The sequence below is a fragment of the Trichosurus vulpecula genome, chromosome 3 (assembly GCF_011100635.1).
Source record: "Trichosurus vulpecula isolate mTriVul1 chromosome 3, mTriVul1.pri, whole genome shotgun sequence".
NCBI lineage: Eukaryota > Metazoa > Chordata > Mammalia > Diprotodontia > Phalangeridae > Trichosurus > Trichosurus vulpecula.
Genome location: NC_050575.1, coordinates 417,729,090 through 417,739,115, shown reverse-complemented (window position 1 = coordinate 417,739,115; position 10,026 = coordinate 417,729,090).

Genomic DNA, 10,026 nt, shown 5'->3' with positions numbered 1-10,026 from the left:
ATGCCCCCAATATCTTCTATGATTCCCTCTCTGTCTCCTTTGATCACTCATCATCTTAGTCACACCCTCTAACCATGCAGGGTCTCTCAAAGCTCTATCCTGGTCTCTCTTTTTTTCCTCTCCATACTCTCTCACTTGGTAAAATCCTTGTCTTTTTCTCAAACCCATTCTTGATTCTGACCTTCCCTATTTCTGTCGAGGACATCCGCATCCTTCCAGCCACCCATGTTTTTTTTTTAAATTTAATTAATTAATTTTTTTTAATGTTTAGTTTACAACACACGGTTCTACATAATTTTGAGTCCCAGATTTTCTCCCCTCTCTCCCCCCTCCCTCCCCAAGATGGCATGGAATCTCATATAACTACCATGTATAACTTCACATTGAATTAATTTATACACTAGTCAAGTTGTGGAGAAGAATTATGACCAATGGAATGAATCATGTGAAAGAAGAGACAGAACCAAAAAAAAAAAAAACCCAAAAACAAAAAGAGAAGAAAAAGGGGAGCATGCAGTGTGCCTCAATCTGCATTCAAACTTCACAGTTCTTTCTCTGGATGTAGATAGCATTCTCCTTCGTGAGTCTCATGTTAACAATTCCAGCCCTATCCTCAACCCTCCACTCACCCTAGCCCCACAGATCCAATCCTGTGGTTTCTGCCTCTAAAATTTTGCTCATACCTTCTCCCTTTTGTCTACTTACAACAGCACCATATTAGTCTAGGTCCTCTTTTCCTCTTGCCTGGACAGTTGTCACCATCTTCTAGCCAGTCTCTCCACCTCAAATATCTCCCTACTCCAGTCCCTTCCTACACATAGCTGCCAAAGTGATCTTCCTGAAATGCCCTTCTAACCATGTCACTCCCTTGCTTAAGAAACACAAATAACTCCCTATTGTAATGAGGATCAAATGTAATCTACTCTATTCAACATTTTAAGCTCTTTGTAACAGGGGCCCCACCTTTATTACACAATATTTTCTTCCAATCAACATACCTTGGCACTGGCTGGCCTCCGTATAGGAAATGCCCTCCTCATCTCCACCCCTTGAATGACTTATTTTCTTCAAAACTCAGGTCAGTCCTCACTGTCTACACTGTTCAGTTTGGCCCCAGAGAGTGGGAGCATGGGTGAAAGACAGGAGAAAGAAAATTGAAGCTTTTGCATGTGTGGGTGGGAGCTTCCTTGAGAGGTAGTGAGCTCCCCCTCCTTGGAGGTCTTAAAGCACAGGTTGGACAACAATATGCTGGGTATGTGGAAGAAGGCATAACTTTGGGATATGAATTAAATGGGTTTCTGAGGTCCCTTCCATCTCTCAAATCCTGTGATTCTTATCCCCTCCCAGATTCTAGGGCCATCTGCCCCAGAATGTCCTTTATATGTATATATGGTATATAAGACAATATCATGTGTGTGTGATATTGTGTCTGCATATTTGCATAAATATGAGCACCACCCTAGTGAAAGCTCAAATCTTAATTGGACCAATATCTTAAACAGGTTCTTTTCTCATGGATTAGTAGAGGTAGGAACCTTCAGCCTCGAGGCAGCGTGTGTTGTGTGAAGTTTGGATTCAGTCATAGGGCCACACTTGATCTAGAGGGCCACATGTGGCTTCGAGGCCACGGTTCCCCACCCCTGAATTAGACATCCTACTTCATTATATTTGATAAGTGTTATATGTCAGGAACCAAGGTCTACATCTGTGCCCACCATCAGAGAGTAATTATTTCAACTACTACTACTACTACTACCACTACCACTACTACTACCACTGCTACAACTACTACTACTATCACTACTACTACTACTACCACTACTACAACTACTACTACTATCACTACTACTACTACCACTACCACTACTACCACTACCACTACTACCACTACTACAACTACTACAACTACCACTACTACTACTACTACTACCTCTACTACTACTACTACCACTACTACTCATTACTACTACCTCTACTACTACTACTACTACCACCACTATTACTACTACCAATACTACCACTACCACTACTACTACCACTACTACCACTACGACTACCACTACCACTGCTACTACTACTACACACAGGCAACAGTATGTGAATATATGTCTATGTGTGTATATAGATAGATAGATAGATAGATAGATGTATGTGTATATATATATATAATAATGGATGTATATATACACATATATACACACATATGTACATTATTACACACATAACGTATGTCTGTATAATGCATATATAAATATGCATATATTATGATATACATTTTTAATTTGAAGGTATTATAGTAAAATGATTAACTTTTAGCATATAGATAGGTATAAGACAGATAAGCAGATACTTAGACAGATAGACAGACAGACAGATAGATAGATGATAGACAGATAGATAGACAGACAGATGGACAGAGATCTCTATTCATCTATCTGTCTGCCTACCTTTTATCTAGCTGTCTGCCTGCCTATCTGAATGTAAGCTCCCAGACGGTAAAGAGTATTTTGTTTCAGTCTTTGTATCCCCATTGCTTGACATATAGTAAGGACTTATTAAATGTTTGTTGATTTGGGCCTATGACAGGGGCTTGAGGCTCTTCACCACCTTGGTTATCAGCCTCCTTATTGCTCTAGTGATCAGTGACCTTCAGAAAAAGTGCTGCCCAGAACTTAACTCAGTCATGAGATGGGACCTGACCTGGGCAAGGAAGGTACCACCACCTCCCTAGTTCTGGACATGATGCCTTCCTTAATGTATACCAATATCACATTTTATTAATTTAATTAATTTAATCACAGCTTTTCCTAAGGAAGAATTCTCTTCACAATTAGAGCTGTCCAGAAGTAAAATTAGCTCTCTGGAGGTCTTGAAACACAGACTGGCTGGCCACTGGCTAGGCATGTCAAGGAAAGGGTTCCTGCTGTGGGCAGAGGTTGGGCTACATGACCTCTGATCCCTTCCAGCTCTGGAATTTAATGACCCTTCCCCTGACTGGCAGGTGTGAAACATTGGGCATAAGAAAAGCCTCCTTCCTGGATCATGAAATGTCCCTTACTATGAGGCAGAATGGTTGAAAGGGAAAATGATGGATTTCCTAGTCAGTGGACTTCACTTCGAACATGTGTGCACTTATTACTTACCCCCTTGGGTGTGACCTTGGAGATGTCATTTCACCAGTGTGGGCCTCATCTATAAAGTGAAGGGATGAAGCCAGATGGCCTGAAGTCCCTTCCAGTTCTAGAGCTAGGACCCTATAACTTGGCTCCCAATCCCACTTCTTCCTAACTGGGTTATCTCAGGTAAGTGCCTGCTGCTCTCTGCTCTCTCCATCGCTAAATTAAGGAGGTCAGGCTTCGATGGCTTCTGTCTGTTGTCCTGTCTGGCTCTAACTCTGTGAGCCTCTGAATTAAGCAGAGTCACCTTGGTGCCAGGCGAAGCTGTGATTTCTCTCAGGGCAGACGTGACCTGATTGGTGTCCTGGTTCCCATTCCTGCTCTGGGAGTGGAGGGAGGTCACCTGTATGAGGGACTGAAAACACAATCACGGTAAACAAAAAGACAGCTCAGTCCTGCTTATTTGGATTGCATGAATGCTGCTGTGCCTGTCCACTTCAGCGCCTGCTCCCTTCGAGCTGCCCAACAATAGCTGACAGTCAGGAATATTTCAGTTACCCAAGAATCCTCAGTGAGAGTGATCAAGCCTCCTACACATGCCGCTTCTTCCAGGTCCCCCCTTCACCTGTAGGGGAGACCCCACAGGTACCTGGGTGCTCACATGTCTTTCAGAGCATTTCCACCACGTTACACACACACACACACACACACACACACACTCACAAGTATACACACACATACACATATACATATACATACATGTAAAATACACATGTACACATACACGCATGCACATATATACACTGACACACATACACACATACACATAATCACCACACATACTCTCACAAACACACATAGACTCACACATACACATACACTATACACTCTCTCTCTCTCTCTCTCTCTCTCTCTCATACACATACTGAGACACTCAGGTTTCACATTTTGCAAACCCGCTTGAAGGTGTTATTTCTGAGCTCAGCTATGTGACCCATAGAGAGGGAAGAAAAGTTATCCAAAGACAATAATAACATCCCAGAATCAGTTGGGTATGTGGCTGTTTCTACTGGGAGACATTGTGTTCCTGTGAAAATGCCCTCGTGGCCCCTGATTTAAATGTTATTGTGTCTCATATCATCGTGCCTGGGAAAATAAAGTGACACTTTTATTTGAGGGTATTGTAGTGAAATGATCGCTCTTCAGTGGCAGGTGCAGACACGGACCCTGAGGATTGACATACAACACCTATTAAAAATAATGAATGTGGAATGTCTCATCCATCACAGGGGCACCTCTTTAAAATATAGGTCCCATTGGGATTTGAGCTTTCACTAGGCTGGGTGATACTGCAAAACCTGTTAGCATCATGACATTGAATACCCTTATCTTTTAAAATGTGGATGTAATTGAGTATATTTCTACTTGTAAATGTAAAAATTAATGTCTGCATATGTCTATCTGCATTTGTGTGTGTGTGTGTGTGTATATATACATGCATACAGTTTGATAAGCATTTATTAAGCACCTTTCATGTGGGTTACAAAGCAAAAATAAAAATATTTGGGACTCAAAAAGAAAAATGAAGCAATAACTAGCCTGGAGGAGTTTGTAGTCCCATGGAATGTGGGATTAGGGTATTTTCAACAAATTCAATAATCTCCGAAAAACCATTGAGAGGGAAGGGCCTCCAAGACCAGGTTTCTTCTTCTTCATGGTCCCAAATGGCAGGTTTCATGGATACTAATCCACTTCACTTTATTTCTGTTCATAATGAAATCCCTGAACTCTTTCCCATACCTCTCATATAGGGTAACATCATAGACCTAAGCAGGTTACTCCTCTACTCCAAATCTTTCCTGGATATTTCATAGCATCTTTTTCCTTTGGCTCAGGCTGTTTCTCTTGAGTACAAAGTCTTCTTTCTCTCACTCTTGGTGTCCAAGCTATCCTTTAAAGTTGAACTTAGATACCCCTCTCTCTACAAAGTCTTCTATAATGTCCCTAATCACTGACCCTCCCAAAACGCTATGCAGCTGTCTTATTCAGCCACCGTCCATATCTCTTCACATGAACCATCACCATCTGAATCTTGTCTAGCTGATTTCTTTAACTCAAGGATTGGTCTTCATATGCATTCTGTTGTGGTGTGATAGCATACTAGGCTTGAAAGGAGGAAGCCCTACCTTGAAATCCTGCCTCAAACACATGTGAACCTGGCCATGCTCCATCAATTCTCTCAGCCTTAGTTTCCCCATATATAATAGGAGGATAATAATTTCACCTTTTTTACAAGATTGTTGAGAAAATCAAGCAAGATGAGGCTCTGCATTGGAACCAAGTTCCCTATACTGATTTAATCACAGGTCTGGACCAAAAATATAATAAATAAACGTGCCCTGACTGGGCTTAGCTAATAATTCCAGCCTAACAAGTCATTTTGAGATCCTGACTTTGTTGTCTAATTTATTAGCTATTCATTCTAGACTTATGCCAATTGCAAATTTGCTCAATATTGCCATCTACTCCTTCCTCCATGTCACTGAAAGAAATATATGGACCTGCTCTTGGACTGAGTCCAAGGGTACATCCATTGTGTATTGCATCAAGCTACTTCTGATCCAGGTTATAGTCAATCCTTTAATTGTTACTCATTAAATCTTGTCATTTATCCAGTTGGGAATTGACTTAACAGTACTATTATCCAATCCAACTCTCTCGATCTCATTCATAAAGATTTTGTGTTGGCTAGATTGACATTATAGCCCTGATCTTCCTTCTTAAGGTATCAATAACAAAAAAAAAAAAAAGCCCTTCCAGACAAAGGAGTTTTTTCTCAAAAGCTTGGGAAACTCAATTCCCATTTCTAAGCTTTTTGAATTGACTCCTAATCCCGGAGGCTCTATTTTATTTACAATGAAATCTTAAAACTGAAGATAGGTGTGGGGAAGGCCATTTGGACAATTCTTATCATGTGTCCTTTGTCTCTCAGCTGAAATTGTTTCTTAATGCCTGAGGTATGGTGGTGGGAAAGTGATCTAGGAGTCTCAGAGGATTTTCTAATAGAGTTCTAGGTCTAGTGGACCCTAGTGTAAGGCTTCCAAACATGGCCCTAACAAGCGATTGTCTATCACTTAGGGACCAAAATGGCTAAGTTCAAACATGTTGAATTTATGATTGATTTCGGACTAAAAGGGACTTTGGATGTCATCAAGTCCAATACTTTCTTTTCACAGGAAAGGAAATTTGGGGAAGTCATGTGGTAGATGTAAAGGATTGGAGATGAAGTTACCTGGGTAGGGCCATAATGTTAAAATCCAAAAAATGAGAAGTAGAGGGGGAATGAGAGTTGATCAGAATCAAACTAGAGTCTTCTAGAAGGAACTTTTCCAGGGGACCAACACGGTTGAGGGATATTTCAGAGTGAGGAGGCCTCAGATACTGGGGGAGTTTTCATGGGGAGCCTGAAGCTGAGGTATGGCAACAAAGTATAGAAAGTCAGAAGTCAGGGGAAGGCTATAAATCGAGACTTGGAACTAGTCACATAGTCATGGTGACTGAAGCCATGAGAGAGAGTGTTTAGAAGAAAGCCAAGGGCAGAACTCTGAGCAACAACTTCATTTAGGAATGAAGGGGGAAAAAGCCAGCAAAGGAGATGGAATAGGGTCACTCAGAGACGTAGGAGGAGAACAGAAGAATACAGTGTCATGAGAGCCTAATGGAAAAGCTAGAACCAAGAGTTGGGTAATCCATAATTATGTGATGTATTGCTGTCTATTGGGATCTCATCCCTCACTAGATTTTGAGCTTTGGAAAATCAGGATCCAGATCTTAACTAAATGATACATCTTCCCCAGTGTGTAGTTCAGCATTTTGTACACAATAGTCACAGAATGAATGCCTATTGTATTTCCATTAGTGGTCAAAGTACACAATGTGGAATGTTACAGAGAGGTAGATCATGATGGATTGGGATTGAGCAAAGACCTTGAGTGACCTTGGAGAGAGTAATTTTCATGTGATAAGGACAAGTATATAACTGCTGGGGACTCAAGGAGTGATGAAGAAGAAGAGGCAGTAGTTATAAACTACTCTTTCCAGGTGACTGAAAGCTGAAGGGAGAGAAATAGGACTGATGGGTAAACAAAAGTTTGGTGGTAGGGTTGGTTTGTTTTAGAATGGAGGAGACCTGAACCTTTACTCAATGGAAGAAGAGCAAATAACAAATATGGAAGAGACTGAAAATGTAAGAGAGAGACATACGCACAGAGAGACACACATCACAAAGATCAGGAGAGTAACAGGGAAAACAAGAGAAACACATTCAGAGAGAAACAGAAAGAACCATACTCTCACAAAGAGAAAAGGAGGGGGAGTCCAGGTGAAAGATGGGATTAAGGGTGAAGATAATTTTGATCATAGACAAGAAGGAAGGAGGAAAATGGATGAAACCTCTGGATTTTAGATGGAGGCAGAGAATCCCACAGTGATGGTCACCATCTTTCTAAAGGAGGAGCTAGGTCAGCAGCTGAAAGAGAGGTTAGAGAGGTGAAAGAACAGAAGAGGTCTGCAGAATCTTTCAATCCATCAAACAGGAAGTGTTGAAAGCATCCCTGCCCTTAAGGTATTTGCATTTTGTTGGGGAGACATCAGGTACATATATAACAGATGAGGATGACTGAGTAGCTGGGAGGCTCTGATTGACTTCATCTCCTAAGTTGAGTCACTAGATTGTTCAAATGAAAGTGAGCTGTCTAATAAAACTCCCTAAGAGATCACTCTATAAAATGATCTAGGCATCTCCAGCCTAGAGGCAGCTAGGTGACACAGTGGATAGAATGTGGGACCTAAAGTTAAGAAGACCTGAGGTCAAATCTTACCTTAGACACTTACTAGTTGTGTGACTCTAGGCAAGTCACTTAATCACTGTCTGCCTCAGTTTCCTCACCTGTAAAATGGGGATAATGATAGCACCTACTTCCCAGGATTGTTGGTCGAATCTAACGAGACATCTGTAAAGTTCTTAACACAATGCCTGGAACATAGCAGATGTTCAACAGACACTTGTTTCTGTCCTTCTTTTCTTCTTCCCAATGCACCTGGGTTTCAGATCTTTCAGAAACAAGCTAACATTTATATAACAAGAGCTAGCTTTTATATAACAATGGTTCTCCAAGCTTCCTCCCACACTGGCTGCCACCAGGACCTGGCTAAGTAGTGACTGCTGGGGCTAAGTTGGGAAGTCCATCTCAATGACCCTGAACCCTCACTGCTCAATATTCCTCTGCCTTGGTTACTTGGGTGGCCTGAGCACTCATCTTTCTCCAAATAGCAAGAAGTCTGTCCTGACATAGGCAGCTGTATTCAGCTTTCATTGGGATGTCAAGTTAGAATGAAGGCTGAAGGAGTTACGTTATTTTGCTTTTAAAAATTTTCTTTATATTTGAGGAATGAATGGAAGCCGTCCTGGAGGGGGTAGGTATGAAAGGTAGCATGGATTCTGATGTGGAAGAAAAACCCAGGTCCTGGAGAGAGAGGACCTGGGACCTCCCTCTAGCTGTGCCCCTGACTGGCTGTGTGACCTTGGACAAGTGATGAGTAAGAGAATCAGAGTATGAGAGGGTAGCAGGACACAGATGTCAGCTATTGGAGTGACTCATCCTCTGAGTCACAAAAGTCTATGCCTTGAGCAGCTAGTGTGAGCCGCAGGCTTGGCTCTCTTTTTTTAGTTTAGCTTAGGTACTTCTTCCTAAATGAGGCCTTCTCTGATCCCTCTGCCCACCATTGATTATTGTTTTCTCTTCCCTGAAATCATTTTATATTTATTTTATATATAGTGTACATTCAGAGCCATTAACAGACCCAAGGGGCCAGGGAACTATGTATTCTCTCTTCTTCCCCCTCCCCCTCTCCTTTCTCCTCCTTCTCTCCCTTTCCTTCTCCCTCCATTCCTTGCTTTCTCTGTCTCTGTCTCTGTCTCTCTCTCTCTCTCTCTCTCTCTCTCTCTCTCTCTCTCTCTCTCTCTCTCAGCTCTATGCTCTAGACCAGATTCAGTCCTGGGTGTAAAATGAAGCTAAGCTGGCTGGCCTTGAATCAGAAGCTATGCAGGCTTCTTTTTCTCATACCATTCTGCTCTTTAAGCATCCACTCTGCAGCCTCTGGAACAAATTATTTAAAAAACAAATTGTGGTTCATGCCTACAGTTGCCCTTTAGTCCCCCCAAAAAAGGAAGAATAGAAAGTTATTCAACGTACAATATGTATCAAGTATTGGATAGATATTTACTTCCTACACACAAAAGAAAGGCTAAGTACAAAACCCAAGTGCACATTGACACAAAGATTCAAAACAAGATTCAGTGACTTAACTCGCAACTATAGTTGTATTTCTCCTTAAAGGTTGAAACTTAAGCCTCATCAGAATATAAGACAAACTGGATGCATGCTAAATAAGCATTATTATGTTTCATTTCAATTTGTTCATGACTTTGGGGAAAATGGGCCAGACACAGTTTCCTTATTGGTGAGTGGCTTCTCCCATAGTCCTGGAGCAGGGACTTGATATCGAATTCATTTTGTTATATGGCTGCTAACCCTCCCCACTCTCAAATTCTGTGATTCCATCAGTCTTCTGTGAGGTGCCACTCAGTTCTAGTACAAAGGACCTAGGATCCATGGACTTCTCAAATTCATAGTAATCTCTGAGCCTAGATGCATCTCTTTCAGGAGAGATATTTGTTTAAGATCAGGAAAGAACAAACACCAAAGAAGACTGCCAGAAACTGGACCTGTGGCTTGCTTAGGGTAGCCCCTTATCTTTCATGTGCATACAGCCATATGGCAGCTGGGGTGGAGAGTACAGCAAGCCATACCATGCTTGTTTGTTTGTTTGTTTTTCAAATGTGTCTTTC